The 27,729-nt window shown below is 35.5% G+C and overlaps 1 long non-coding RNA gene across 1 annotated transcript in view; it reads right to left on the reverse strand.

The window, feature by feature from the left end:
* Positions 1 to 27,729, reverse strand: part of LOC134757516 (uncharacterized) — a 492,817-nt gene that overhangs the window by 388,503 nt on the left and 76,585 nt on the right. The window contains exon 2 of the long non-coding RNA XR_010131584.1: positions 17,803 to 17,882. This is a non-coding gene — a long non-coding RNA (uncharacterized lncRNA). The remainder of the gene's footprint in view (positions 1 to 17,802; positions 17,883 to 27,729) is intronic.

A 27,729-nucleotide genomic window follows, 5' to 3' on the forward strand; every position in this document is an offset into this window, starting at 1 on the left:
GAATGGCGTGGACCAGGGAGGTAGTGCTTGCAGTGAGCCGAGATCACGCCACTGCACTCCAGCCTGGGTGGCAGAGCGAGACTCCGTCTCAAAAAAAAAAACAAAATCATACTATAGTACATACATAAATCAGTTACGAAGTCATTTATTATCATGATCAAGTATTATATACTATACATAATTTTAAGTGTTAGACTTTTGTATGACTGGCAGTGCAGTTGGTGTGCTTATGTGAGCATCACCACAAACACGAGAGTAATGCATTGATTGTGCTATGCCATTACGACCACTCTGACATCACTAAATGATAAGAATTTCTCAGCTCCATTATAATCTTATGGGACAACCATTACACATAAAGTCCTTTGTTGACCAAAATATTCTTAGGTGGGACATGACTATATAAACCTGATTCTCTTGATAACTTTTGTCGTGACCTTAGGAAAATTGTTTCCTTTACCTCCTCCTGTTCTTTTTTTCTCAATTTGTAAAATGGGAATAGTAATAGCTATACTGCCTTTCAAAAAATAAGAAACTAGTATATGTTTTAAAAGGATATTTGTTACAGGAAATTGTTTACATAGCCAATGAATGAAACAACAAGTTAGTGAAGAGATATGAGACAACTCAGAATTTAGCAAACAAGTAGGCACCATCACTCCAAAGATTTGGAGGGAAAAGAAGGAAGGGTTTTACTAGAGCTCAGAAGTAGATCTGTTTGTGAATGTCACAGAAGAGTTGGCAGAGGAAATTCAGGCCCTATTTATATTTAATATCATCACAGAAAAATCTTTTTAAACAAAATATGGACCTCATTTAACCTAAACTGACCTGTTGTTTGATATCTCCTTAGGACAATAAAGTTTTCCAAACTTTGTGCCTGACCCATCATATCAATGTATTTGCTTCTGGGTACGGAGGAGTGTTACTCCTTGAGGAGTAAGGTTCATTCAGATCTGAGAAATGGACTCAGTTGTCAAGCCATAGGTATTGTTGGATGAAAAACACTAAAGAGAGACCGAGGGAGAGAGAAAGAGAGAAACAGAGACTTTATTATTTACTCCCCCATCTAGAAGCACTTGTGTCATAACGATAACTGTAGATGTGAACTTGAGTTGTGCCTTTGCCACTGGGTTGATCTGTATCACGAGTAAAATGAAGAACTTATTTCAGCACCGAGTCTCTTACCTTTCAAATGTAGGGGCAATTATGCTTATTATATCTTGCCTGAGTGACAGGTACTACTGTCTGTAAGGTTTCTTTTTTAAATGAAATTACATAGGATCATGCGTTTTAAGGCAAGAACATAGCATTGTTAATAAATGATACAAACTGCAACTAGTAAAATCTTAAAAAGACCCTGTATTCTGGTATGCCCACATTTGTAGTCCTTGACTTGTCTATCTCCTGAGCCCCAATTGTTATTAAGTTGTAAGCATTTCTGAACTTGGCATCCTTCAAGACTCTGAACTGCTGTACTCTGATATTTAAAATCGACTCTAAATATCTTGGAAATTGTTTGGAATAATCTCAAGCAAAGTAGCAAATTGTAAGTATTATTTAAAGGCTTTATCAAGATTTAAGGTTTTGTAAATAAAGGGGGTGTACTAGAAAGTACAGAACTTAGTATTCGGAGTAGCAATAGATAAATAACAAATTATCTCAAAATTTATTGGCTAAAATGAACAAAAACTATTCTATCCCATAAATACTGTGGTAGAATAATTCAAGATAGGCTTTGATTGGTGGTTCTGACTTTATATCTTACATGTAATTACAGTCAGATGGTGGTTGGAGCTAGAAGAGCAGGTCTGAGAGAGCTGGGCATCTTTTTCTCTTAATGTAGTCTTAGAACCAATGTGGTTTTTTTTTGTTTGTTTGTTTTTTTGCATATGGAATAATTTGAGCTTCCTTGCAACATGGTGAGCTCAGAACAGTCAGACAGCTTACATAACAGTTATGATCACTGAGGACAGACACTACCTGAGAGAAAAATGAAAGCTGGATTCTGATCCTGACCTAATGTACAATTGCTTGTATTACAGGCTCTTGGTTGAAACAGCCTGAGCCCACATGGTTTCAAGGGGAAGGAGGTGAGAAGGATTCCATCTCTCACTAAGACAAGTACCAACATATTTGACTACTTCTTTTAAAATCACTAAAAAAAGATTCTATTCTCTCCACTTTCATAAATCAATCCCTGTTGCCTTATCAGAAAAACTAGCTTTAAAATGAGTTAATCCAAAGCAAGTAAAACAGAGACTAGTATATAATAAATTCTACAAAAAAACACAGCTACTAGTCACACTAGCTTAATTAATAAATATAGATATTTGCTTTTTACTAAAAAATCGAGGGCTTTTCAAGTGAAAAGGTATAAATAATTTTCTGATTGATATTATGTAATTATCTTTACCCAGCTATTGGTGAATAGCGAGGGTTATTCCTAAGTTTTTTCAGGTGTCCATTAAGTTTTCTCATTTTTATTTTAGTCTTTGCTTAATGGACCAAGAATTGACTGATTGAGAAAGAAATCAAGACACATTAGCACTTTAAATCCAATGTTTGAAATAAGCAGACGCCTAAAGGGATCTGAGAGATGACAGAAAGAAAGAGAGAGAGAGAGAGAAAGCGAGCATGCAAATGGGTTTAAAGAAAGTCTGGCTTTTCTTTAATGTACTATGTCTGGCTTTAAGTCTCTCAATCATCTTTAGACAGTAATTAGTAGAGCAGATTCAAGTCTCTTCTAATGCCATTGGAGCTCAAGTCCACGGAAGAAAATGCAAATTGACAGCAGTAGAAATGTTCAACACTGTTAAAGCTCTACATTATAAATATTTCAATGAGGTAAAACAAGAGAGCAAAGACAGAATCCACAGACACGCCTGCTATAAAGCAACATGAAACGCAACGCAAAATAAAATGAAAAACCAATGGAGAGGTTGGAAAGAAAATACTTGCAGACTGATTTTTTTTGTAGCCTTGTTATTTTCCTTATACCACTATTAGATTTAGAGCTCCATAAAGACAGGTATCTTTTATAATAAAGATAAATAATTACAGATATTAAAATTATGTATACATACATTATATACATAATTTATAGTATAATATATAAAATTAAATATATAATATATACATAAATTATATGTGGAAATAATGTATTCATAAATTATAACATATATTTTACCACACTTTAAATCAATGTAGCCATATTATAAATATAATAAATATATAATCATTTTATTTATAATAGTAATAGATATTATTATCTAAATAAATTTATTTAAATGAATAGTAAATAATGAATAGTAATTATACATCAATAGAGATATCCTCACCTAATTAAATCAAATTTATATATCATAAAATTCAACCATTTAAGGGATACAATTCAGTGGGGGTTTTTTTTAGTATATTATCACAGTTGAGCAGACATTATTACATCCAATTTTAGAATATTTTTATTACTCTTAAAAAAAAAAAACCTGCACACTTGAGCAGTCCCACTGCATAATTCCCTATATTTCCAGTCATCAGGAACCATTATTATCCTTTCCATCTCCAGAGACTGGTGTGGATATTTTATATAAAAGGTGCAATATGCGGTCTTTTGTGCTTGGCCTCTTTCACTTAGCATAGGGTTTTCCAGGCACATCCATTTTGTAACATATACTACTATCTCAATTCTTTTGTTGCTGACTAATATTCCATCATTGGGATATGTCACATTTTATTCATCCATTCATCAATAGATTACCATTTAAATTATTTCTACTTTTTGGTTATTATAAATGACGCTATTATAAATATTTATGTATAAGTTGTGATGTTGACATATATTTTTAATTCTTTAGCATATATAGATAGGAATGAAATTGCTGTGTCATATGGTAACTTTTTCATTTTTGTGTTTTTAAATCTAATGGGTTTCTCCAGTAGACAACATGAGCAGAATTTTATTTTTTTATCAAGGCTGACAATTTTTTTTTGGATTGAACAATTTATTCAATTTTTATTTCAGGTAATTATTGACATAGTTTATGTGCTTTTAGAGTTTATTAAATTATGCTTTTATTTACCATTTCTGTTTCTCTTCATCTATTTTTTTATTTTATTAAATATTCTTATTTATTATATTTACCACCTGATGCCACATGCTTACAATTACACATCTTTGCTTCCACCCATCTTCTTTATGCTGTTATTGCAAAATATATCTCTATGTAATATATACACCATATAATATTTTATAATTATTTTTTCCGACAAGAGATTTTTAAATCAGTTAAGAAAATAAAGGCGGGTAAATATTATGTACAGTACCTTTACTGGTACTCCAGTGTTGTTTGGTTCATTTCCTAATGAATTTAAATTACTGTCTTTTTTATTTGCTTTCATCCTGAAAAGTTTTCTTTAATATTTTTTACAAGTCTGCTGGCAACACATTGCCTCAGTTTTTATTTACAATGAATTGCTCTTATTTCATCTTAATTTCAAAATATAGTTTTGCTGGGTTTTGGATGATGTTTTTCTTTTCTTGTAGCATTTTGAGTATGTCATATAACTGTTTTTTACCCTTTATTTTGTCTAATAAGAAGTTGGTTCTTGATTTTATTGGAGTCCTTTTGTACATATGAATTGTTTTCTTTTTCTAATTTCAAGATATTTTTCGTAGTTTTTGTTTTTTATTATTTTTACTATGATGTTTTTAGATGTAAATTTCTTTGTGTTTATCTTACTTAGAGTTCAATGGGGTTTTTAGATTTGTAGATTCAGGTTTTTCCCAAAATTTGAAAAATTTTCAGCCATTGTATCTTTGAGTATTTTTCTGCTCTTTTCTTTCTCTTCTGGTACTCTCATTGTACATACACTGGCACACTTAATGGTGTCCTAAATTTCTCTAAAGCTCTGATTATTCTTCTTTAGTTTTTTCCCCTCATTGTCTTTTGGATTCCATAATCTGTATCAATATGTCTCTGCATTTCTGATTATTTATTCTTTCAATTCAGATACACTTTTGAGATCCTAGTATACTTTTTTATAGAAACTAACATAATTTTACATTATAGTACAGAAATGATGATCTGCTATTTGTTGGATAGGACCTCCATTATATGAGTGTGGGATAGATGTAAGAACAGAGCCCTTGATCTCTTGGGTTCACTCATCTGAAGCTTATTCTCTGCAATATGAAACTGAGGGGTGGGAATAAAAAATTCTGGTGGCCTATTCCTCCTGATGAGATGCTATAGTGCCTACTTGAGATCTAAGAAGGAGGAAGCCTCATTTTTTTTGCCCACATAACCTGGAGTTTCTATAATGTTAATCTGGGGTAAAGAAGAGTGAAGCAGTGAGTCATGGGTCATGTTCCACTAACCCTCACTCTTCTCATTGGAATTTAGTAGGTTCTGTTGAAGGAATGTTCCTTCATTTGCTGCAAGCCCCCAAGATAGATTTCATACACTTTATGTGTTTATTTTTAATAATTGTCAACAGTTACAGTTTTGCAGAGGACCAGATTCATGAAGATTATCCTACAACCATGCTGGGAGTTGTCTCAAAATAGTTATACTTTTGTATTGTTCCTGATTTATGTATAGGTACACAAAACCTAGCACTTATCAGATGTTCACAGAATGCTTTTTGTAAAATAAAAGGAAAAAAAAGAAAAGAAAAAATAATAAGTGAACAAGGCTGAGGAATTCTAATATATTGACCAGCATTAAATGCTAGTGAAGTTGACTGCTCCCACATAAATAGGCTCAACACTATAGAAATATAACTCAGGTTCTTTTTTTCTAATTTTGAAAATAGCATGTAAAGAGTATGCTTGGTTTCAGTTCTAAACAGCATCTGTAGATCAGAATCTAAGTGTGCCAACAAAGTAGATTGGATCACCATGAAAGCGAGATAACTCTGCCCTCCACACATTTTTCAACCAATAAGAATCTTTCAATATAGATTACTCTGTGCCTTCTAGAGAAACTTGACTCCTTGTCAATTCAAACTGGAAAAAAAATGCACAGAGGAGAGTGAAAACCTTCTCTGTTAACATGCTGAGGAAAATTTTACAATGAATCTTTACACAGTATTTCCAAAAAAACAAAAATTTATTTTTATTTCTTTGATAAAAATGAGTCTTCTGCCCTGTTAGTTGTCTGGATATTTCACCTGTAATACTCATAAAAAATGAGAATTCCCGTCTGGGCGTGGTGGCTCATGCCTGTAATCCCATCACTTTTGGGAGGCAGAGGCGGGCAGATCACCTGAGGTCAGGAGTTCGAGACAAGCCTGGCCAACATGGTGAAACCCTGTCTCTACTAAAAACACAAAATTAGCTGGGCGTGATGGTGCACGCCTGTAATCCCAGGTACTCAGGAGGCTGAGGCAGGAGAATCACTTCAACCTGGGGGGAGGAAGTTGCAGTGAGCCAAGATCATGGCATTGCACTCCAGCCTGCCCAAAAAAGAGAAACTCCATCTCAAAAAAAAAAAAAAAAGATAATTCAGGCTCTCATATAAGCTAATAAGTGAAGAATTCTAATAAGTGAAGCTATTAAGTGAAGATGTATAAGTCAGGAATATCTGGAATCAATGCATTTCTTTTCCATAGTTACTGCATATCCTTTCAGTCATGGGAATAAAGTAAATCCATAGCATTTAAAATATATATTTAGTTCTGATCCTCAGTTTCTGTTGCTAATCTATAAAAATGGGTGCTTTCAACCATGAGACTAAAACACCCTGGAACTTACTAAGCATTATTTAATAAACTCTTAGCCTTTTGCATTTCTTTTTGTTTTAGTACGTATTTTTCACTTTTAGTTTATCTGAAATCTGGCATTCGGATAGCCAAAAAAAAAAAAAAAAGCATAATTTTCTTCCTTTTACATTGAAAAACAAAACAACTCAAATGCATTTCTATTGTTGGTTCTGCTACAATAATGAAACAAAAGTGTTTTAAAAATAAAATAGTATAGCAAGAAATGGGCTTTATACCAGATGTGCCTCACAAATTTCAGCTTTCCCATTCTTTAGTCAAAGGCCTTAGATAATTACTTTTTGCAACATCATAATAATATCTTTATTATATTTTACAATAATTTAGCTTGGGATGTTTGTCTTTTCTGACACGTTATATAGGGAAACCTCTATTACTGAAAAAACTCTACACTGAAAGGGGGAAATTGGTCAATATCACATGAAATATCTTTTTATATTAGAATTCTTTCTTAGCCACAACTGCAGTCATCATTTACATCAATCAGTTTCTCAGGGACTGTGAAATTCTAGAATGTAGCAGTAATGCTTATCAAATAATCATCTCTCAAATAATAATCGATTGTCCGTGACCAATTGAGTTTCTTACTCACTGTTAATACAAAATAATCACGAGAGTTTTAAAGAAACCATAATCAAAGCAATATCTCCAACATGTGGACATGTGATCACTGTTTTTAAAAATGTTTTTATCAATTAGCAAATGAGGGAGAATTGTTTTTTCAAGACATGTTATAATATAAAACCCCTCCCCCAACCTTTCTTCAGTACATTGAAATTCATTTCTAAATTCAAGTAATAGTCATTTAATAGAATGCCAAGATTATACCCTGACAGTCATCACAATTTGTATTTCTGAAGTCACAAAATCAGACCTATACACTCTATAAATAACAAATACAATCTATATTGAATACATTTGTAAAGTCACAGTCATAGTTTCTGTTGTTTATACTTTGTAAATCACATATATATTCCGTGTTACTCAATTATCTTAGTGCAAACAGAGCATGTCCGAAGGAAGGATATCAGGATGTGAGAAGATTTCGAAGCAAGCCCTGCACGCAGTCATTGAAAGTATTTTTTCATTTTGATTTTCCTAAGAAAAAGAAAACCCTTAATGAAGATCGCGATTTTCTTAAACCATCACAGTGTTTCATGGGAAAGAATAACATGCTATCTTTGTGACTCTAAAACAGAGTAAATGCCCTATGTATTCAGGAAAAGATACTGATACAATGGAAAGCAAACACTTAAAACAACCAGAAATGGAAAAAGATGTCTCAGTGGTTTGGGATACCACTTAAATACATGGGAATCTATGTATTCATAGACGTTCAAGTGCCAGATTTCAGATAAACCTATCAGAACCTTTTAACCCCGAGACCCTAGAATTAGCTAATTTATCCTTTGTCTTTCTATTGTTGTTGTTTAATGTGATTTTCAGTGCATTGTTTTCTCCAGGCATCAATTCTGAGACCTAAGTATGTCCTCCAAATTTAAACTTAGATGAATCCATTTCGACTTTTTATTGTCATCCTTTCTTCTCCCAAAAATTTCATTTTTTTTTCTCTGGACGCTTTCTGATTTGCCACAACATTTACCTTAAAGGATTGTCTTGAAGGGTTCTCTTTATTGTCTTTTTTTCTCTATCAGCAGCATTAAAACATGTAAAAGAGCACTGTTTTGCTCCCTGAAGCCTGAATTCAAAGTTTCTTAACATAACCTATCTACCTATTTTCAATGAAGTTCACATTCTCTATTATCAGACTATCTAAATTACACGATTTGCCCTTTCCCACAGGGGAACCATTCAAAGACCCCTAGGGGATTGCTGAAATAGTGGAGAGTACTTGAACCCAAGCACTGTGATGGTGCGACAGTTGATCTGATAACCAAGAAGCCTCCTAAGTCTAATGTTCTGGGGGCCTCTACAGCGTGGATACAGTGGGCAAAGAGATGATTTGTATCCCAGGCAGGAAGGAGTGGGATAGCGCAAGATTTCATCAGGCTACTTAGAAGAACGGGCAATTTAAACCTCAGGAATGGCTTATTTCTGGAATATTTCATTTAGTATTTTCAGATCATGGTTCACCACAGGTAAAAAAACTACAGAAAGCAAAGCCATGGATAAGGGCAGACTACTGTACTTCAAACATCACAGTTATGTTTAAATATACAAAGAAGAAAGGATATCAAGCTTTATTTCATGTTCAGAATATCCACAGCCCTCTAATAAGCAATTTATGGCAATCGTGTTATTTAATTTGTATAACAACCATAACAATAGATATTCTTTTTTTAGCAGAAGGTAATACCACTGTTCAGCAGATTAAATAATTTTCCCATGTCACAGGTGTACTTGACTCCTAATTGCATTCACACTCCACAAGCATACCATGTGAAGTCAGCTCTGGTGGCCTGCAAGCTTGGTGTTGGAAAGAACTGTGCACTCATTCACTCACAGGTCTGGCAGTTGACTCTGGCTCTCCTCTCATGTCTCTTTAGAACTTAACTGGACCTGTCAACTGGGGCAGTAACATGTCCTCTCCATGTGATCTGAGATTCCTTACAAAATGGTAGCCTGTTTCCAAAGGCAAGAACAAGGTAGGAGAGAGAGAATAAAAGGAAAAGAAGAGAGGAAGACAGACAGAGAGAGAGAGCCATAAGAAAGGTATACTTTTGTTTATTTATTTGTTTTGTTTTGTTTTTTGGGACGGAGTCTCACTCTGTCACCCAGGCTGGAGTGCAGTGGAGTGATCTCGGCTCACTGCAAGCTCCACCTCCCTTGTTCACGCCATTCTCCTGAGTAGCTGGGACTACAGTTGCCCACCACCACGCCCAGCTAACTTTTTTGTATTTTTAGTAGAGACGGGGTTTCACCGTGTTAGTCAGGATGGTCTCAATCTCCTGACCTCATGATCCGCCCGCCTCGGCCTCCCAAAGGTATGCTGTTTTAATAACATAGCTATGAATCCTATACAAAGTCGTTTCTGTTACAATATATTGATTAAGGCAGTAACAGAAGAGAGGAGAAATAAATCTCCATTCTGCAATTAAGGCAGTAACAAAAGAGAGGAGAAATAAATCTCCATCCTGGCCAGATACCACAAGGGCATGTGGTAATGAAATATCATTCTGCACATTTTAGAAAACATGTTCTTCTACATTACCTAAACAAGTTTACCTATGGTACAAAGCAGACTTTTTCTACTATTCTGAATTGTTTAATTGTTTTTCTTTTTCACTTGTTGATATGGACCTTAGAGTGTCAGCATGGACCAAAAGCGTTCCACAGATCAAATTGAGTCTCATTGGATCTCATTAAGTACAACTGTTAGATCCTTGACTGTTGTCTTAACAATTCTCACTGACGTTGGAATCAACCAGCAAAGTGCCACATTGATTTTCCAACTCTGGCTTTTAATATAACTAGATTTGCACCAAGTGCCCAAGAAAAACTGAAAATGCCATTCACTCCTCTATAACATAATGTGATTGCATCACAGTAAAATATTTGATGTTTAATAACAACTACAGTTGCATTTCTGCCATTGTGTATTGCAGTACATACATAGAACGTGTTGTAATTCAGCATATCAACAACATGTTTCTCTCTAAAAGGGTGAAATTATTATTTTATTGTTCCCTATTTTCTTTCTCCTTGTTTTCTGTAACATCAATCCTGAAAATACTACAGTCCTATAATGCCTTTTGTTCTAACTGTAGGTGTTTTCAAAATAATCAATATGTAATAATTAGAAGTATATGAAGTATCAGAACTGAAGTGATTAAGGATAAATAAACAAGCAAACAAAGCCAAGGCTCACATTATGAAATTTACGAAGCTATGGTTAACATTATCAAGTAAAGCTACTCTTGGTTTGCAATCAATATCACACATTTATAAACTAATATTTGGTCCTCAAAATGTTTGCTGTGTTTGAAATCCTTCAAACACCCTCTTTTTCTTCACTTTATGTATTCTAACACTGATCATCTTTCTTGCTTTATCTCACAAGAGCTGCTAAAGGAGTCTAGACTTTATGAAAATGTGTGTTCTTGAGAATTTCCTTTCTCGAAACACAGAATAGATGAATAGATATACTTTGTTCTATTTCTTCTGCTAAGTACAACTAAAAACCTAGGGCATTATATATAAGACACACATAAAAACATTGTGAAGGAGAGAAGAAGAGAAGAGTGCTGGGGAACCCTGGGCCTAAGGAATGCCACAGTAGTGAATTCCTTGGGTTTCCTTTTCACCTTATTTATCCCAGACCCAGAGCTAAAGAAGCCACCATCCCAGAAATGCCAATGGCTACAGACAAAAATCCCCAATTAAAGTCTGCTATCTTTAGCTGAAAGGCCAGAAAAGGAACTTCTAGCAAGAAAGAAACATTTCAGAAAATAATCTACTTTAGTCAAACACCACAACAAAACTGTGGCCCCACTCTCATTAACACTAGCAGAGTTGGAGTGATAAATCTAGACTTCCACCTCATTTACCACGCTGGAATGACGTTTCCCAAAACCTGCACCAGAGTAGCATCAGAAAAGTGAGCCAGAACTTTCATCGCTATCACATGGTAGCTTTCATCTCCACTTCTCATATGGTATCAGAAGAGACATATGGTCAGCCTAGACTTCCAGCCCTGCACCCCCATGCCAGCAGTAACAAGGCACCCCTCAACTCCTGCTGGGAATAGACCCCCCAAAATCTGGCCTTAAACTGGCCCCAAAACTGGCCATAAACAAAATCTCTGCAGCACTGTGACATGTTCATGACAGCCATAACATCCATGCTGGAAGGTTGTGGGTTTACGGAATGCGGGCAAGGAACACCTGGCCCACCCAGGGCGAAAAACTGCTTAAAGGCGTTCTTAAACCACAAACAATAGCATGAGCTATCTGTGCCTTAAGCACATGCTCCTACTGCAGATAACTAGCCCAACCCATTCGTTTATTTCAGCCCATCCCTTCGTTTCCCATAAGGGATACTTTTAGTTAATCTAATATCTATAGAAACAATGCTAATGATTGGCTTGCTGTTAATAAATACGTGAGTTAATCTCTGTTTGGGGCTCTCAGCTCTGAAGGCTGTGAGACCCCTGGTTTCCCACTTAACACCTCTATATTTCTCTGTGTGTGTCTTTAAATCCTCTAGCGCTGCTAGGTTAGGGTCTCCCTGACCGAGCTGGTCTCGGCAACCTCCCAGTTGGGGTGGTGTCAGAGGAAGCCTAGTAAAGGACTTTCACCACCGCCAAGTAGTAATAAGGCCACAGGCACATCCCATGATGTTACCTCTAATACAAAAAGCCAGAGACATCACAAATTGAACAGAAAACACAACCAAAAGATGTCAGCACTGAGATGACAGAGGTATTAGAATTATCTTCCAAAGATTTTAAAGTGACATCATAAAAATGACTAAACCAATGATTAAGAAGACATTTGAACTTGATAAAGAGCATTTATGGAACTTACAGCTTACATTTACTTAATGATAGAAGACTGAATGCATTCCTACTAAGGTTGAGAACAATGAAAGATTATCCGTGTTCATCACTCTTTTACAACACAGTGCAATAAGGCTGGCAAAAAAAATAAAAGGCATGCAAATTATAAATAAAATGCCTCAATATGCAGATAACACTAGTGTCTATATAGGCAATCCCAGGAAACCTACCAAGAAAATGTATTCAATAAATAATAATGATTTCAATAAGGTTGTATGACATAAGATAAACTTACAGAAATCAAATGTATTCCTATTATTTAGCAATAAACATGTGGACACCAAAATTGAATAAATAATAAAATAAAATACTTACATATAAATCTGAAAAACTCATGCAGGAGTAATATGCTGAAAACTACAAGATGCTGATCAAAGAAATTAAAGATGTAAATAAATGAAGAAATTCACGTTCATAGACTGGAAGATTCAACTTTGTAGTATATCAATTATCCACAAATTGATATAAAAGTTTTTATTCATTTGCTATCAAAATCTCAACAAGAACTTTTAGAAATATAGGCAAGATTATTCTAAAATATATAGGAAAAGGAAACTAATCAAGAATAGCTAAAACAATTTTGAAAAATAAGAGTAAAATGAGAGAGAAAAAGTCTACCTCATTTCAACACTTATTAAATCGCTACAGTAATCAAGACTCTGTGGTATTATTGGAGGAAAAGAAATGTAGTTGAAGGGAACAGAATAGAGGGTCAAGAACTAACACCACATGAATATGTAACATATGATTTTTGACAAAAATGTAAAAAACAATTAAATGCAGTAGAGATAACTTTTAAATCAATGGTGCAGGAGCAATTAAAACTCCATAGGCAATAATGAACCTCAATCTAAGTTTTACATCTTATATAAAAATTAAATAAAAATAGATTCTAGAGTTAATTTAAAAAAACAATAAAAATTATTAAAAAAAAAAACAGAAGAAAATGTTTGGGATCAAGGGCTATGGAAGAGGTAAGGTTGGGGTTCGTTGACTGGATAACAAAATCACAATCCGTACCATGAAAAATTGATAAATTCTACTTCAACAAAATCAGTATACTTTACTCTGTGAGGACTCTGGCAATAGGATGAAAAGACAAGCTACAGACTGAAAGAAAAATGTATAAACTATACCTCCATTAAAGAACTAGTCTCAAGGCTATCTAAAGACCTCTCAAAACTCAACATTTTAAAAAATCCAGTTAGAAAATAGTCAAAGGATATAAAGCGCATTTCACCAAAGACGAATAATCACATAAAAAGAAGTTCAATATTATTACCCATTAGGGAAATGCAGATGAAAATCACATGAGCCATCATCAAACATCTATTAAAATGGTGATAAGATAGATAGATAGAAAGATAGATAGATAGATAGATAGATAGATAGATAGATAGATAGATAGATAGACAGATACACGATAGATGATAGTAGATGATAGATAGAGGATAGATAGAAGATAGATAGATGATAGATAGAAGATAGATGATAGGTAAGTAGACGATTGATAGATAGATAGATAGACAACAAATGCTGATGAGGGTACTGAGAAACTGATTCATTCATATTTTCCATATGGGAACTTTAAAATGACACGGAAACACTGGAAAATATATTTTTTAAATAATTTAAAATGCAACTACCACAAGACCAAACAATTGTACTCTTCACCCTTTACCCCAAATAAAGGAAAGCTTGTGTTAGCATGAAACTTTTTCATGGATGTTTATTGCAGCTTTATTCATAACAGTCACAAATTGGAAACAGCCCAGATATCTTTCAATGGATGAAAGCTGACATTAACTATTATACACCCATACCATTAAATGCTAGTCAGCAATTTTTAAAAGATCATACTATTGATATATGCAATAATCTAGATGGATCTCCAGAGTATTATGCTCAGTGAAGAAGAGTTAATTCCAAAAGGCTATATACTGTATTATGTCATTCATGTAACATTATGGCAATGACAAATTTACAGAGATGAAGAAGAGACCTAATGGCTAGGGCTTAAAGAGGATATTGGGCAGGAGGGAAGGAGTTTAGTTTTAAAAAGGAAATATAGGGGATCTTTGCAGTGATGGAAATGCTTAGTATATATAGGGGATCTTTGCAGTGATGGAAATGCTCAGTATCTTAAGTGTACAAATAGCACTATATTGGTTGTGATATTACTGTATTAGTTTTTTAAGAGATTTTTATTGGGGGAAACTGTGTGAACCATATGTGAGATCTTTCTGTATTATTTCTTAAAACAGCACACCAATCTACAACTACTTCAAAGTTAAAAGTGTAATTAAAATTTACATTACATAATACTTTATTTACTGGGCAGGGTGCCAGTAAATGAGAGTTCAAGCCAGGTGGATCACGAGGTCAGGAGATTGAGACCATCCTGGCCAACATGGTGAAACCCAGTCTCTACTAAAATACAAAAAAACTAGCCAGGTGTGGTGGCACGTGCCTGTAGTCCCAGCTACTCGGGAGGCTGAGGCTGGGGAATTGCTTGAACCCGGGAGGCGGGGGTTGTGGTGAGCCGAGATTGTGCCACTGCACTCTAGCCTGGCGATAGAGCAAGACTCCATCTCAAAAAATAAATAAATAAATAAAATAAATAAAATCATTTAATATGCATTACATGTCACCTCTAACATATCATACTGAAAGTGTCTTGAAGATAGGAAATATTATTTATTTTAATTCATTTATGTATGTATTTATTTTGGGGACAGGTCTTGCTCTATCACCTACGCTGGAGTGCAGTGGCAGAATCCTAGCTCACGGCAGTCTAGAACTCTAGTTTCAAGCAATCCTCCCGCCTCAGCCTCTGAAGTCACTGGGACTACAGGCACACACCACCATTCCTGCCTAGTTTTTTTTTAATTTTTAATTTTCTTGTAGAGACGGGTATTGCCATGTTTTTCGAGCTGTTTTTTAACATGTAGGCTCAACCGATCTTCTCACCTCAGCCTCCCAAATCCCTGAGATTAGGAGAGTAAGGCACTCTGCCTGGCCAAGAAACATTATTTAGAGCTTTCAACTACTTTTTTCTGCACCCCCTTCTCGTGACCATGGCTAACGAATCTTAAAAACACCAGTCCCATCATTTCCCATTTCAGCATGTCTATACTTAAAACCTTTCCTTTGCTTTACACTGCTTTTTAATCAAAGATTAGCATAGACTTTGTGGCCCAGTACCAATCATGGCCTGTACACTTCTTCAGTAGCGTCTCATTCCTCATCGCCTCTCTTTTGGTGCTTCAGACAAACTGAACAGTTCCTGATCATGTCCAGGTCCTTCCTATGTAGGGTTTCCTGGCTTGGATCCTATGAACACTGGTCTTACTTTCTGAAATACCCTTTAAAAGACTGCAGTCAGTGGAAGTGGAATAAATTTAGTTACATACTATTTAAGGTTTTAAAATGTGGGCAGTGGGAACATTGTTTGAAAATAAATTTTGCTGGCAAGACAAGGAAGCTATGAAGACAAAATTACCAGAGAGATAATATTTGAATCCAATCTTATTGAGCTTATCACATAGTAGGGCTCACCATAACGCTATATAATTAAGTGCTACATAAGGATTTTGTTTGTTTTGTTTTTTTGCTTTTTGAGGAGTCTCTCTGTGATTCCCAGGCTGGAGTGCAATGGCGTGATCTCAGCTCACTGCAACCTCCACCTCCTGGGTTCAAGTGATTCTCCTGCCCCAGTCTCCCCAATAGCTGGGATTACAGGTGCCTCCTGCCACTCCTGGCTAATTTGTGTATTTTTAGTAGAGACGGGGTTTCATCATATTGGCCAGACTGGTCTCGAACTCCTGACCTCAAGTGATCTGCCCGCTTCAGCCTCCCAAAGTGTTGGGATTACAGCCATGAGCCACCGCGCCAGGCCCATAAGGATGTATTGGTTAACAAGAAACCACATACATGATGGCGGTCCCATAAGATTATACCACCATAATTTTACTGTATCTTTTCTATTTTTAGATATGTTTAGACACACAAATACTTACCATTGTGTTACAATTGTCTACCATATTCAATACAGTAACATGTATGTTATAGATTTATAGCCTAGGAACAATAGGCTATATATACCACATAGCCTAAGTGACCTAGGTTGTGTAAGTACACCTTGTGATATTCACACAATAATGAAATTGTCTAACGATGCATTTCTCAGAACATAGCCCCATCATCAAATAGATAAAAATGAATGACAGATGTATGTATCCTCTAGTGTGCTATAAAAGGGTAGCATTTTGGAAATTTTGTTCATGATTTTTCTCAAATGTTAGAAACATATGAAAGTCTGTCATCTTTAGAAGTCCTTCAAAGAGATTAAAATGCCAGCAATACAGTTGCTTAAATTGGTAAGATTTTTAAAGGCACATATATTTAGTAGTGACTTCTTTCTAAACGTGAAGCACAATTTTAACAATGAAGATCCTTAAGCCTATGAGGCATTAGCACTTCTTCCACCCTCCCCTTCTCTAATCAGTATAATATGTGCTCCATGAAAAGACACTTTTCATGGAAGCACTTCTTTCCACATATTTTCTTACTTTAATGGCATCAGGAAAATCCCATAATCACTTCACCTCTGGATCAGTTTGTTAGCTTTCACCAGAACACAGCTATGTGGTTTTAGAATTAAGGAGAGGCAGTAGAGGGAGCTCTGACAGCCTCAATTCTAGGGCCGAAATTTTTCCCTTTCAGTGAGCCACAATCTCACAGCCTCATTGAAGAACTAACGCCTTGTGAGATCCCATGCGATTTTCGAGAAGAATATTTGAGATAATGCACATAAGACCAAAAGCAGAAATTGTTTTAATATCCACATTGTGCCCCACTCCTATGGAGATCTTTAAAATCACTATTGATAAAAGACCATCATCTTACCATATGCCTGGGTGACATCCCCATCCCTTTTCTTGTATCTTTTCTGTTATCTTAAATGTCAAGCATAGATTTCAAAATCAATACCTAAAAGTATTTGGTGCAACACTGTAAAATTTAATTTGTCTTTCTGATGGAAAAGGAGAACAAAATAACACTCCCTCTTCCCTACTCCTGGCCCCCACTTATTTGTCCTTCTGATCAATAGTAGTTTTGATTTCCTGGTCTTGAAGCCTAATTCTAATTTACTCTCCTGCGTTCTCCCAAATCTACAGTTTACCATTCCATTGACGTCCCACCTGCCTTTTCTAATCACAAGCCAGTAGTTTGATGACAGAAAGAGCTAGTGACCTTCTCTGATATAAGTCCCTTAGAAAATTCTCTTCTGGGGTTAGTGCAAGTGACAAGACAAAATTCACAGCCATTGCTACTAATGACATCTAGCAGCAGCATTAAAAAAGGAAACCTCTTGGCACAGCTAACAAAGGTCATCCAGAAAACACCAGTGCTAGCTTGCAGTGAACACCAGAGTCGCTGCCCATCATAAACCCAATTACTCACTCCTGCTGTGTCTTGGGGTATCTGTAACTACTCACCAGCAACCATCCTTGGACTGTGGCCACCAATCGTGCCATTGTACTAAAGTCAGGAGAGAGATTTCTTTCTGTGCATTGACCTAAAAGGAAAAAAATAAATTTAAAAAAATACTGAACCTCCCTTCTGCAATAAAACAAAGTCGCTTCCATTGTTCTGCCACATCTTGTCATTCAGACTTAGGATATCACTCTAGCTGATGCTGAACCCTAGGTTTTTTTAAATTTGTAAAACAAGGGTAATAATGTCCATAGCAAAAGGCTTTGTAAGCATCAGAGATGATGTATGCAGTGCTTGACACAATGATTGGCACAATGAGAGAGGTTTATTAAGATTGTGATATTATGTGTATTGTGATTTCTCATGTCTTTGTCTTACTGAATAATTTGAAAAAGTGTTAAGACATCCATTTAGTTGTTATTATGAATTGATGTGATTATTTTTACATGTGCTTGTGCTGTGAGGTACTGAGTCCTAGTAAAAGGATTGTCATCACAAAATGTCCCCAGATGCAAACTGTCCATTTAAAATAAGTGGTCACCAATTATTCTCCATTCTTTACCTCAGCTAGCCAAGAACTGAAAATGGACTTGGTTAGAAAATTACAGAAGGAGTAGTAGAGTCAGTGGGAGAATAATAAGATCCATTTCAAACATTGATCTGGAAGAATCATGAGACTCATCCTAATAACTAAATTCGGAAGTCAGAAGCTAGAGAAAGTTTTCATTTTACTTTAGGGTATAGATTTACAAAACCCTTGTTAGATTGCAAAACCATTTTAACTTATCTGTATATGATAATTTTATTGTTTGAAAATTGTCTCCTTGAGGTTATAGGCATTAACTATCTATAGAGCATAAGTTAAATGTGGTATTTTCTTTAAGGGATTTTAAAAGTGGAAAACTTAGTGTTTACTTTGACACTCGTCTGCAACAAATATAAACTTAGCATCTACTTTTTTTTTATTATACTTTAAGTTTTAGGGTACATGTGCACAATGTGCAGGTTAGTTACATATGTATACATGTGCCATGCTGGTGTGCTGCACCCATCAACTCGTCCTTTAACATTAGGTGTATCTCCTAATGCTATCCCTCACCCCTCCCCCCACCCCATAACAGGCCTCGGTGTGTGATGTTCCCCTTCCTGTGTCCATGTGTTCTCATTGTTCAATTCCCACCTACTTTGTGTATTATGTTTGTCCCGGAATTATTACCATAAATAAGTTATAACCTCAGTTTTCAAAATGCTTATAGTACAAAGGGAAGGCAGGCATTGAAACAATTTTTGTTTAATAACACAATTATTATAGCAAAGTGTAATAGTCATGGTTAATAGTGATGACAAAAGGCATCACAGATAGTCAACATAGACATACCTCAGAGGTATTGCAGGCTCAGTTCCAGATCACCACAATAAAGCATATATTGTAGTAAAGCAAGTCACACAGATTTTTTTCTTTTTTGGTGTTTATAAATATCATAAGTCTATTAAATCTATATATAGTCTACTAAGTGCGCAATAGCAGTTTGCGTAAAAAAGTGTACACACCTTAGTTAAAAAATACTTTATTTCTACAAAAGTTCTAACAATCACCTGAGCCTTTAGCATGTTGCATTCGTTTGGCTGGTAGAGGGTCTTGCCTCACTGTGGATGGCCACTGTCTGATCAGGATGGTCATTGCTAAAGCTGGAGATGGTTGTGGCAATTTCTTAAAATAAGACAACAATAAAGTTTGCCACATCAGTTGATTCTTTCTTGTCACATAAATTTTCCCTGTAGCATCTGATGCTGTTTGATAGCATTTTACTCACAGTAGAACATCTTCCAAAATTGGTGTCATTCCTCTCAGACTGTGCCACTCTTTGTCAGCTAACACTATATAACCTTCTAAATCCTTTGCTTTCATTTCAGCAATATTCACAGCAACTTCACCAGGAGTAGTTTCCATCTTAGACAATTTCTTTGCTCATTCATGAGAAGCAACACCTCATCTATTAAAGTTTTACCATGAAATAGCACCAATTCAGTCATATCTTCAGGCTCCATTTCTAATGCTAGTATTCTGTTTATTTCCAGTACATCTACAGTTACTTCTTCCAGCTGAAGACTTAAACCCCTCAAAGTCATGCACGAAGGTTGGAATCACCTTCTTCCAAAGTCCTCTTAATGCTGATATTTTGACCTCCTTCCATGAATAATGAATATTCTTAATGGCATCTAGAATAGTAAACTATTTCCAGAAAGTTTTCATTGTATTTTGCTTAGATCCATCAAGAAAATTACTACCTATGGCACCTATGGCTTTACAAAATGTATTTCTTAAATAATGAGACTTTAAAGTCAAAATTGTTTCTGATACATGGATTGCAGAATAGATTCTGCGTTATCAGACATAAAAACAAAATAAATCTCCCTCTGTATCTCCATCAGAGCTCTTGGTGCATTATCAATTAACAGTAATATTTTGAAAGAATTTTTTTTTAGCAGTAGCTCTCAACAGTGGGCATAAAATATTCAGGAAACCATGTGGTAAACAGATATCCTGTCCTCCAGGATTTGTTATTCCATTAATAGAGCACAGGCAGAGTGGAATTAGTATAATTCCTAGGGGCCTTGGATTTTTGACATGGTAAATGAACACTGACATTGACTTAAAATCCCCAGCTGCATTAGACCCTAACAAGAGAGTCAGTCAGTCCTTTGAAGACAGGCATTGACCTCTCCTCTCTAGTTATAAAAGTCCTAGTTGGTATCTTTTTCTCAATAGAAGACTGTTTCATCAACATAATCTTAGCTAGATCTTCTGGATAACTTGCTGTTGCTTCTATATCAAGACTTGCTGCTTCACCCTGCACTTTTATGTTGTGTCTATAGCTTCTTTCTTTAAACTTCGTGAATCAACCTCTGCTAGCTTCAAAAATTTCTTCTGCAGCTTCCTGACCTCTTAGTCTTTATAGAATTGAAGAGAGGGCCAGGGCCTTGCTCTGGATTAGATTGTTTTGTTTTAAGGAATGCTTTGGCTGGTTTGATCTTTTATCCTGACCACTCAAACTTTCTCCGTATCAGCAATAAGGTTATTTTGCTTTCTTTAACTTGTATGTTCACTGGAGTAGCACTTTCAGTTTCCTTCAAGAATTTTTCCTTTGCATTCACCCCTTGGACAAGTGATTGGACCAGAGGTCTAGTTTTTGTCCTGTATGGGTTTTGGAAATACCTTCCTTACTAAGCTTAATTGTTTCTAGCTTTTGATTAAGAATGAGACATGTGACTCTTCTTTTCACTTTGAACACGTGGAGGCCATTGTAGAGTCATTAACTGGCCTAATTTCAATACTGTTGTGTTTCGGGAATTAGGGAGGTCTAAGGTATGACAGAGAAATGGAGGAACTGCTGATTGGTGGAGCAGTCAGAACACACACGATATTATTGACAAAGTTCACTTTCCTACATGGGCACAGTTTGTGATGCCCCACCAAACGATTACAATATTGACATCAAAAATCACTGATCACAGATCACCATAAACGTATAATGATAATGAAAAAGTTTGAAATATTAAAAGAAGTATAAGAATTTTACTCAAAGACACAAAGGGATGACAGGCTGTTGGAAAATTGGTGCTAATAGACTTGCTTGATGCAGGGCTGCCATAAACCTTCAATTTGTAAAATAATGCAATATCTTTGAAACACAATAAAGTGAAAAACAATAAAATGAGGTATGCCTTTGTTTGGTAAGAGAGTTAAAAAGCAGATAGAATTTCACCAGGTTTACAATTTGGATGACAGATTCGGAGGTTTTAGATGTTTTATGTGGTGCCAAAAAAAAAAAAAAAAAAGAAAAAGAAAAAAAAAATCTTTACATTTTCTTTTCTTCTCCTTTTGGAAAACTACAAAGACTCTATATATCCAGGGTGGTAGTTAGGGAGTTAGCAAAGACTAGAACAGAAAGAGGCAGCTACCAGGACAGTCTGAGATTCTGACATTAGCAGAAAGGAAAAAAAGGAAAACCAAGTTACCAAGAAGGAACTGAGAAACAACCCACAGTGGAAAGTAGAATGATCTATGGCTTTTTTTCCACTATATTATTTCTCAACATCATAATCGTCTTACATATTCAGATCCATAGGGGTCTTTGACTTTTCCTAAAAAAGTTGATTTTGACAGCATTTAAACAATGTTTTATAGTGACAACTCAGGGCCCTCTAGGAAAGAATATCATGTTTTCTACATGAGCATGTTTCTAAACTGGTAAATGACAGGAATTCCTATCCTGTGCCTCACATCGTGCACTGCCTATGTTGGTAATTATATGCTATTCTCTCTTATGAGACTAAGACATTCAAGGGTAAGAGTACTATTTTATTTACTTTAAATGAACATCTTGGGGTGACCACTAAAATTGTTTTTAGTATCAGTGCATGCCTGGAGTCTAAGAATCTTGGAATAAGTGGAGATTTCTGAGACAAGGTGTTCATTTCAAAATGATAGGGGATATCACAGCTAAGGTTGCTACAGAAGGTAATTCCAACGTGGTACTCTAACAGGAGGGGTGGAAGGTGTAGTCAGGGGAAATTTAGAATGTCACACAATGGAAGAATCAGAAATATTTTCAAGAAGCACTACAAATCAATTGTGGTAAACTAGGGCTCCAGCAAGTACCAGAAGGCTGAATCTGACAATATCAGGTTAAGAACAATTATCATTGCTCCTAACAACACTAACTACAACGTAAGGGGCCTGAGTTTAGACTTTGTAGGACATAATTCAAATCCTGGCTTTTTCATATTATTGTTTCATACCCGTGAACAGCTGTTTAATATAACTAAGCTTTAGGTTGCTCAACTGTAAAAAAAAGAGAGACATATATTTATTCTCCAAAGTGATTGCAATGATTTGTTGGGATTATGTCTCACATAATATATGGATCTTATCCCTGCTCTTTCTTTCATGCTGAGATAGAGAACTACACACAGTCCCACATCTAAGTACCAAGGCAGGTCTCTAGTAAGTGTTGAATTGAGCTTTAATATAGTGCATAGCTTGTGCTAGACATTTAATTAATATTTGATACAGCAAATGAAATGATATAATCACTTTTCAATGTTAGGAAGCCATAGATGATTCAGGTTTACTGATAATTTCATTGAAAACAAATGCCATTGAAATAGATTACTCCATTGCTCTCTTTTTATATGAGGAAATAGGACAGAGATTAAGCATGTAGACAGAGCAAGGCTAAAAATTATACTGTGGCACCAGATTTTTAATTGTTCTCTTTTTACATTTTTCTCTTTAAGAGTTAAGCTGAATAGATAATCCAAGAGGTCCTTAGGGTAATATTTATTCTTTGTTTGGCTCCAAATAATTCAATGACTGTTCTTTCAGATCTATGGTTTTCAAAATGTTTTATGCAATAACACACAACATATCTCAGGGTGGTGTTTTGTTTGTGTGTGGTGTGTGCCTGTATACAAGAGTATTTTTTCTGCATATATTCTCCATAGATGCAGATTTATTTGATTTGAAGTAGAATAAACACGTGGATTTTCACATGGAACAAAGGGAATTGGGAGGCAGGGTGTTTGTCTTCCTATTTGAGAAATATTATTTGCATTCAATCCTTGATTTATTTTTCAATAATTTATCCAGTAAAATTATTTTAAAGTAATAATATAATAAACATCTGAGTGCCACAGCCTGACTAAATAAAATGGTAAGATTTTGCCATTGGCTTCATGGTTATTAAAATGGAATTGTGATTTCCTTTGTAAATTCTCCCTGATTCTATTCCCATCTCCCTACTCAAATGTAATCACTCTCCTAATGTTTTTCTCTATTCCATTCCTACAAATGTTTATTATACTATTATTATTTATTTATGCAGCTATAATCTATGTTTGCAGTTGCTTTTCATGTTCTCAAACTTTATATAATGTTATCATACAGCATGAATCATTCAGCATTTTGCTTTTTTTAGTAAATATTATAATTTGGGGATATTGGTGCACACATTGCCAGTTCATTCACTTCAATTCCAGCACAGGATTCTGGTCCATGAATATCTCATACTTTATTTATCTGTATCCAATTGATGTGTATTTAGTTCCAATTTTTGCTGTTAAAAACAATGCTGCAATTAAACCCTCTGGTATATGTTTTTCTAAATGTATTCCTAGAAGTCACAGATTTTCTGGATGTCACTCTTTAAAATTACTTGGAAAAACAGTGAGAATTTTGGGCAATTTACTTAATTTGACCTGGCTCAATTTCCTTGCCTAAAAAACGAGGGTAGTAAGTCCTATAAGATTTAATTAAAAACTAAATGGTCATCTTTTGTGAAACATTAGCAAATTATGATAACAAATGGTCTCTCTCATTTTTTCTTTCTCATCCTAAATTGTATCTATAGACAGAGAACTGAACACACAGGGCTGCCACTGAGGCATTCAGCATTTCATGTGTTTATCTAAGTCAGAGAAGTCACCCATATAAATGAGAAACATCTGCATTCTGTGAGTTTGTCTGACTAATTTTTACATTGATATTCAAAATCATCATCTTTGAATTTCTGATTTTGTGACCCACACGTATGGGTGGTGTGTCTGTGTTTCTCTGATTTTCAAAAAGAAAAAGAAAACAATGCTACCGAATCTTATTTCTTATTCTGTTCCATCTCTCCTCCTCTATTTTACATTCATTTGCTTGTCCTTGCTGAGGCTTCTCAGGCTTTTCAACCAAATGCAAACATTAAATGAAGGTTTTCCTGCAATTTCAAAGCAAAGCAATTACCCTAAAGGGAGAGAAGGCAATTGTTGATTGTCCACAAACATAGTGAGGCTCAGCATGCATATTTGGAAGGAGAAAGGGAGGTCTGAGCTAAGAATAAGAGTGCAGGACAGTGGTGCTGCCTGAAACAAGTTGTTAGGACAGGGTAGGGAGAAAATCAAAGAATAAAGATGATATTCTTAATATGTATGTAGATAGCTCTGTCATGAGAACCTTGTCTCCTTCACAAGACAGAGCACAAAACTGCCTATGTTTGGGGATTTCAAGGTTATAGAGAAGGCCAGTGTCACACTTCATTTACCCCTGCCTCAGATAATCTTGTGTTCTGTCTGACTGTTGATCCTTGATCCCTTCCCCATCATGACACAGCCTATGTTTTAGCCACCAAACTAAAAATTATATGCATAATTTTACAGAATGTGCATTTTTAGAAAATGCATATAGCATGAATATAATTTTCCCTTTGGCCCAGAAATTCTACATCCCTAAATATAAATATATAATAATGCTGTAAAACCAGGAGAAATATTTATATGATAAGATATTTATTTCCACATTCTTTAGAACTGAAAAAAAGTGGAAATCATTAAATGCATGATAACTAGGCAATAAATAACCTAAGTAGCATATATCTATGTTAGAGGATATTATAGTGCCTTTAAATTGAACTTTATAACAAATTTAGAATTTGTGAACATGGGGAAAAGCTTCTCACATCAAGAAAAGGAAGCAAAATATAATAATAATGCAAGAGGATTTCAACTGAGTAAATACTCAAACTACAAATAAAGTAGGTAGGCGAGGTGCAGTGGCTCACACCTGTAATCCCAGCAGTTTGGGAGGCCAAGGCAGGAGGACTGCTTGAGCGCAGGAGCTTGAGACTAGCCTGAACAATACAGTGAGTCCTCATCTCTACAAAAAAATTTTAAAGATTAGTCAGGAGTGGTGGTGTGCCCCTGTAGCTCCAGCTACTTGGGAGGCTGAGGTAGGAGGATCACTTCAGCCCCAGGAAGCAGAGGTTATCATGAGTCTGTGATTGTACCATTGCACTCCAAAAGAAAGACCCTGTCTCAGAAAACAAAAAGTACGTAATATGAATGAGGGATGAAAATAAAAGTAAAAATGTAAATATTTTGTTTTACTTTTAATACTAAATGCATTTATCTTCATATTTTTGTGTATTTTTATTCTATTGCCACAATAGGTATGTGCTGATTTCACAGACAGAAAAAAAGTCTAAGTTATTGTGAAAATAAAGTATTGCCATTATTTATGGATAGTTTTATTGTGAGATGAGATAACTTGAACAGTATCCAAAAAAAAGAAAAAGAAATATTTTTCTTCACAGGTTGTCTGGCCACAAAGCCAGTCAAATGATTGGAATTCGACAGCCTCATTTATAAAGTGAGGCTGTATAACCAGATCTGCCCATGGGTCTACCCCCACTAGACTCATGGTCTACAGAGGTCCTAGGGGAAAAACGCTCAGATAAGGGTGAGGATGTTTTACAGACATTCATTATTAAACAATGATCCACACTGTACCGAAGCAGTCTTACTTTTTTTTTTTAATGTAGGGTAAAAGGGCATGTTTTATTGCCCCTAAAATTTCTCTCTGGCCTAAAGATGTTGAACAGATGCAGAGCAGAGGCAGTCTCCCTTGAGTGGGCTTCTTCAGCAAGTGGCGTGGGAAATGAGTGAGCTTTCAAGTGAAACTGGTAATTTGAAAGAATGTCGGATGTCTCTTAATCTGCTTCCTAAAATTTTAAGTAAAATAAGCATCACTCTTCTTATGGGGCTGCTTTGAAGAATAATATGGATGACATCTGTGAAATACCTTTAAAGCATGGTTTGCAATGGAATCAAAACTTTGCCAACTAGTGGCAAGCATTCTGCTCTTTCTGTTTCCATTGGAGGAAAGGATTATGCAATATGCAATTTGAGAACACAAATGAGCTAAAATAGTAAACAAGGAATAAGGATGAAAGGTGGCAAATCATAACATTAAGAGAAAACAAGTAAGCAAAAACAACAATAATAAAAACAGTCACTTCCAATTACTGTTTACTGAGGCAAAGTGATTTCTACTTAGCAATCATAATTTGATATAACTTGCTGTCAAAAGATTAGAAAGACCCCATAACAACTAATATAGTTTCCCTCTTGTTATGAACCCAATGTTGACAGAAAGCCTCTTGAGTACTATGAGGCAGGCACAAAGATATTCGTTTCAGAACTGTTTTAGTAGTGAAACTCTGGAAACTAAATGCCTACCAAAAGAGGAATAGAAAAAATATAATTGCTATATTACTGTATTGACAGCTATATGGTGGGCAAAAGCCATGGGTTAGGCCTCTAGAGCAAGGGGTAGATGGGAACCTCTATGTCATATATGAATAAAAATATTCGATATCTCCAGAAATTATGTTTACCTCAGAAACAACACACATGAAAGAATTCAAGGGCTGTAAGACCTTTGCACTCTCTGGGAATTTGAAAGGTAGTAATTAATAATAATATATAATATGTATGATATATAGGTAACAACATAATTACCGCCAATCACGACAATAACAGTAACAATAATGATAATAAAATAACATATAACTAACAATCTAAGGAGTGTAAGAAAATAAAAGTAATAGGTAAATCTAAAGAAGGGCAGAAAAGAGAAAATAAATAAAAACAAAAAAATTTGGAACAAATAAAAACATATAATCGAAGTACTTTGAACACAAATATTGTAAATCCAAGCTTTTCCGGTGGGCGCAGCAGCTCACGCCTGTAATCCCAGCACTTTGGGAGGCCAAGGCGGGCGAATCACGAGGTCATGAGTTCGAGACCAGCCTGGCCAAAATGGTGAAACCCCATCTCTACTAAAAATACAAAAATTAGCTGGGCATGGTGGCACATGCCCGTAATCCCAGCTACTCAGGAGGCTGAGGCAGGAGAACTGCTTGAGCCTGGGAGGCAGAGGTTGCAGTGAGCCAAGATTGTGCCACTGCACTCCAGCCTTGCCGACAGAGTGAGACTCTGTCTCAAAAATAATAATAATTTTAAAAAATTTAATAAGCAAATAAATAAATAAATCCAAGCTTTTCTAACCCGAGGCCCACAGGCCACATGCGGCCCAAGATGGT

This window comes from Gorilla gorilla, chromosome 18 (genome assembly GCF_029281585.2).
Source record: "Gorilla gorilla gorilla isolate KB3781 chromosome 18, NHGRI_mGorGor1-v2.1_pri, whole genome shotgun sequence".
NCBI lineage: Eukaryota > Metazoa > Chordata > Mammalia > Primates > Hominidae > Gorilla > Gorilla gorilla.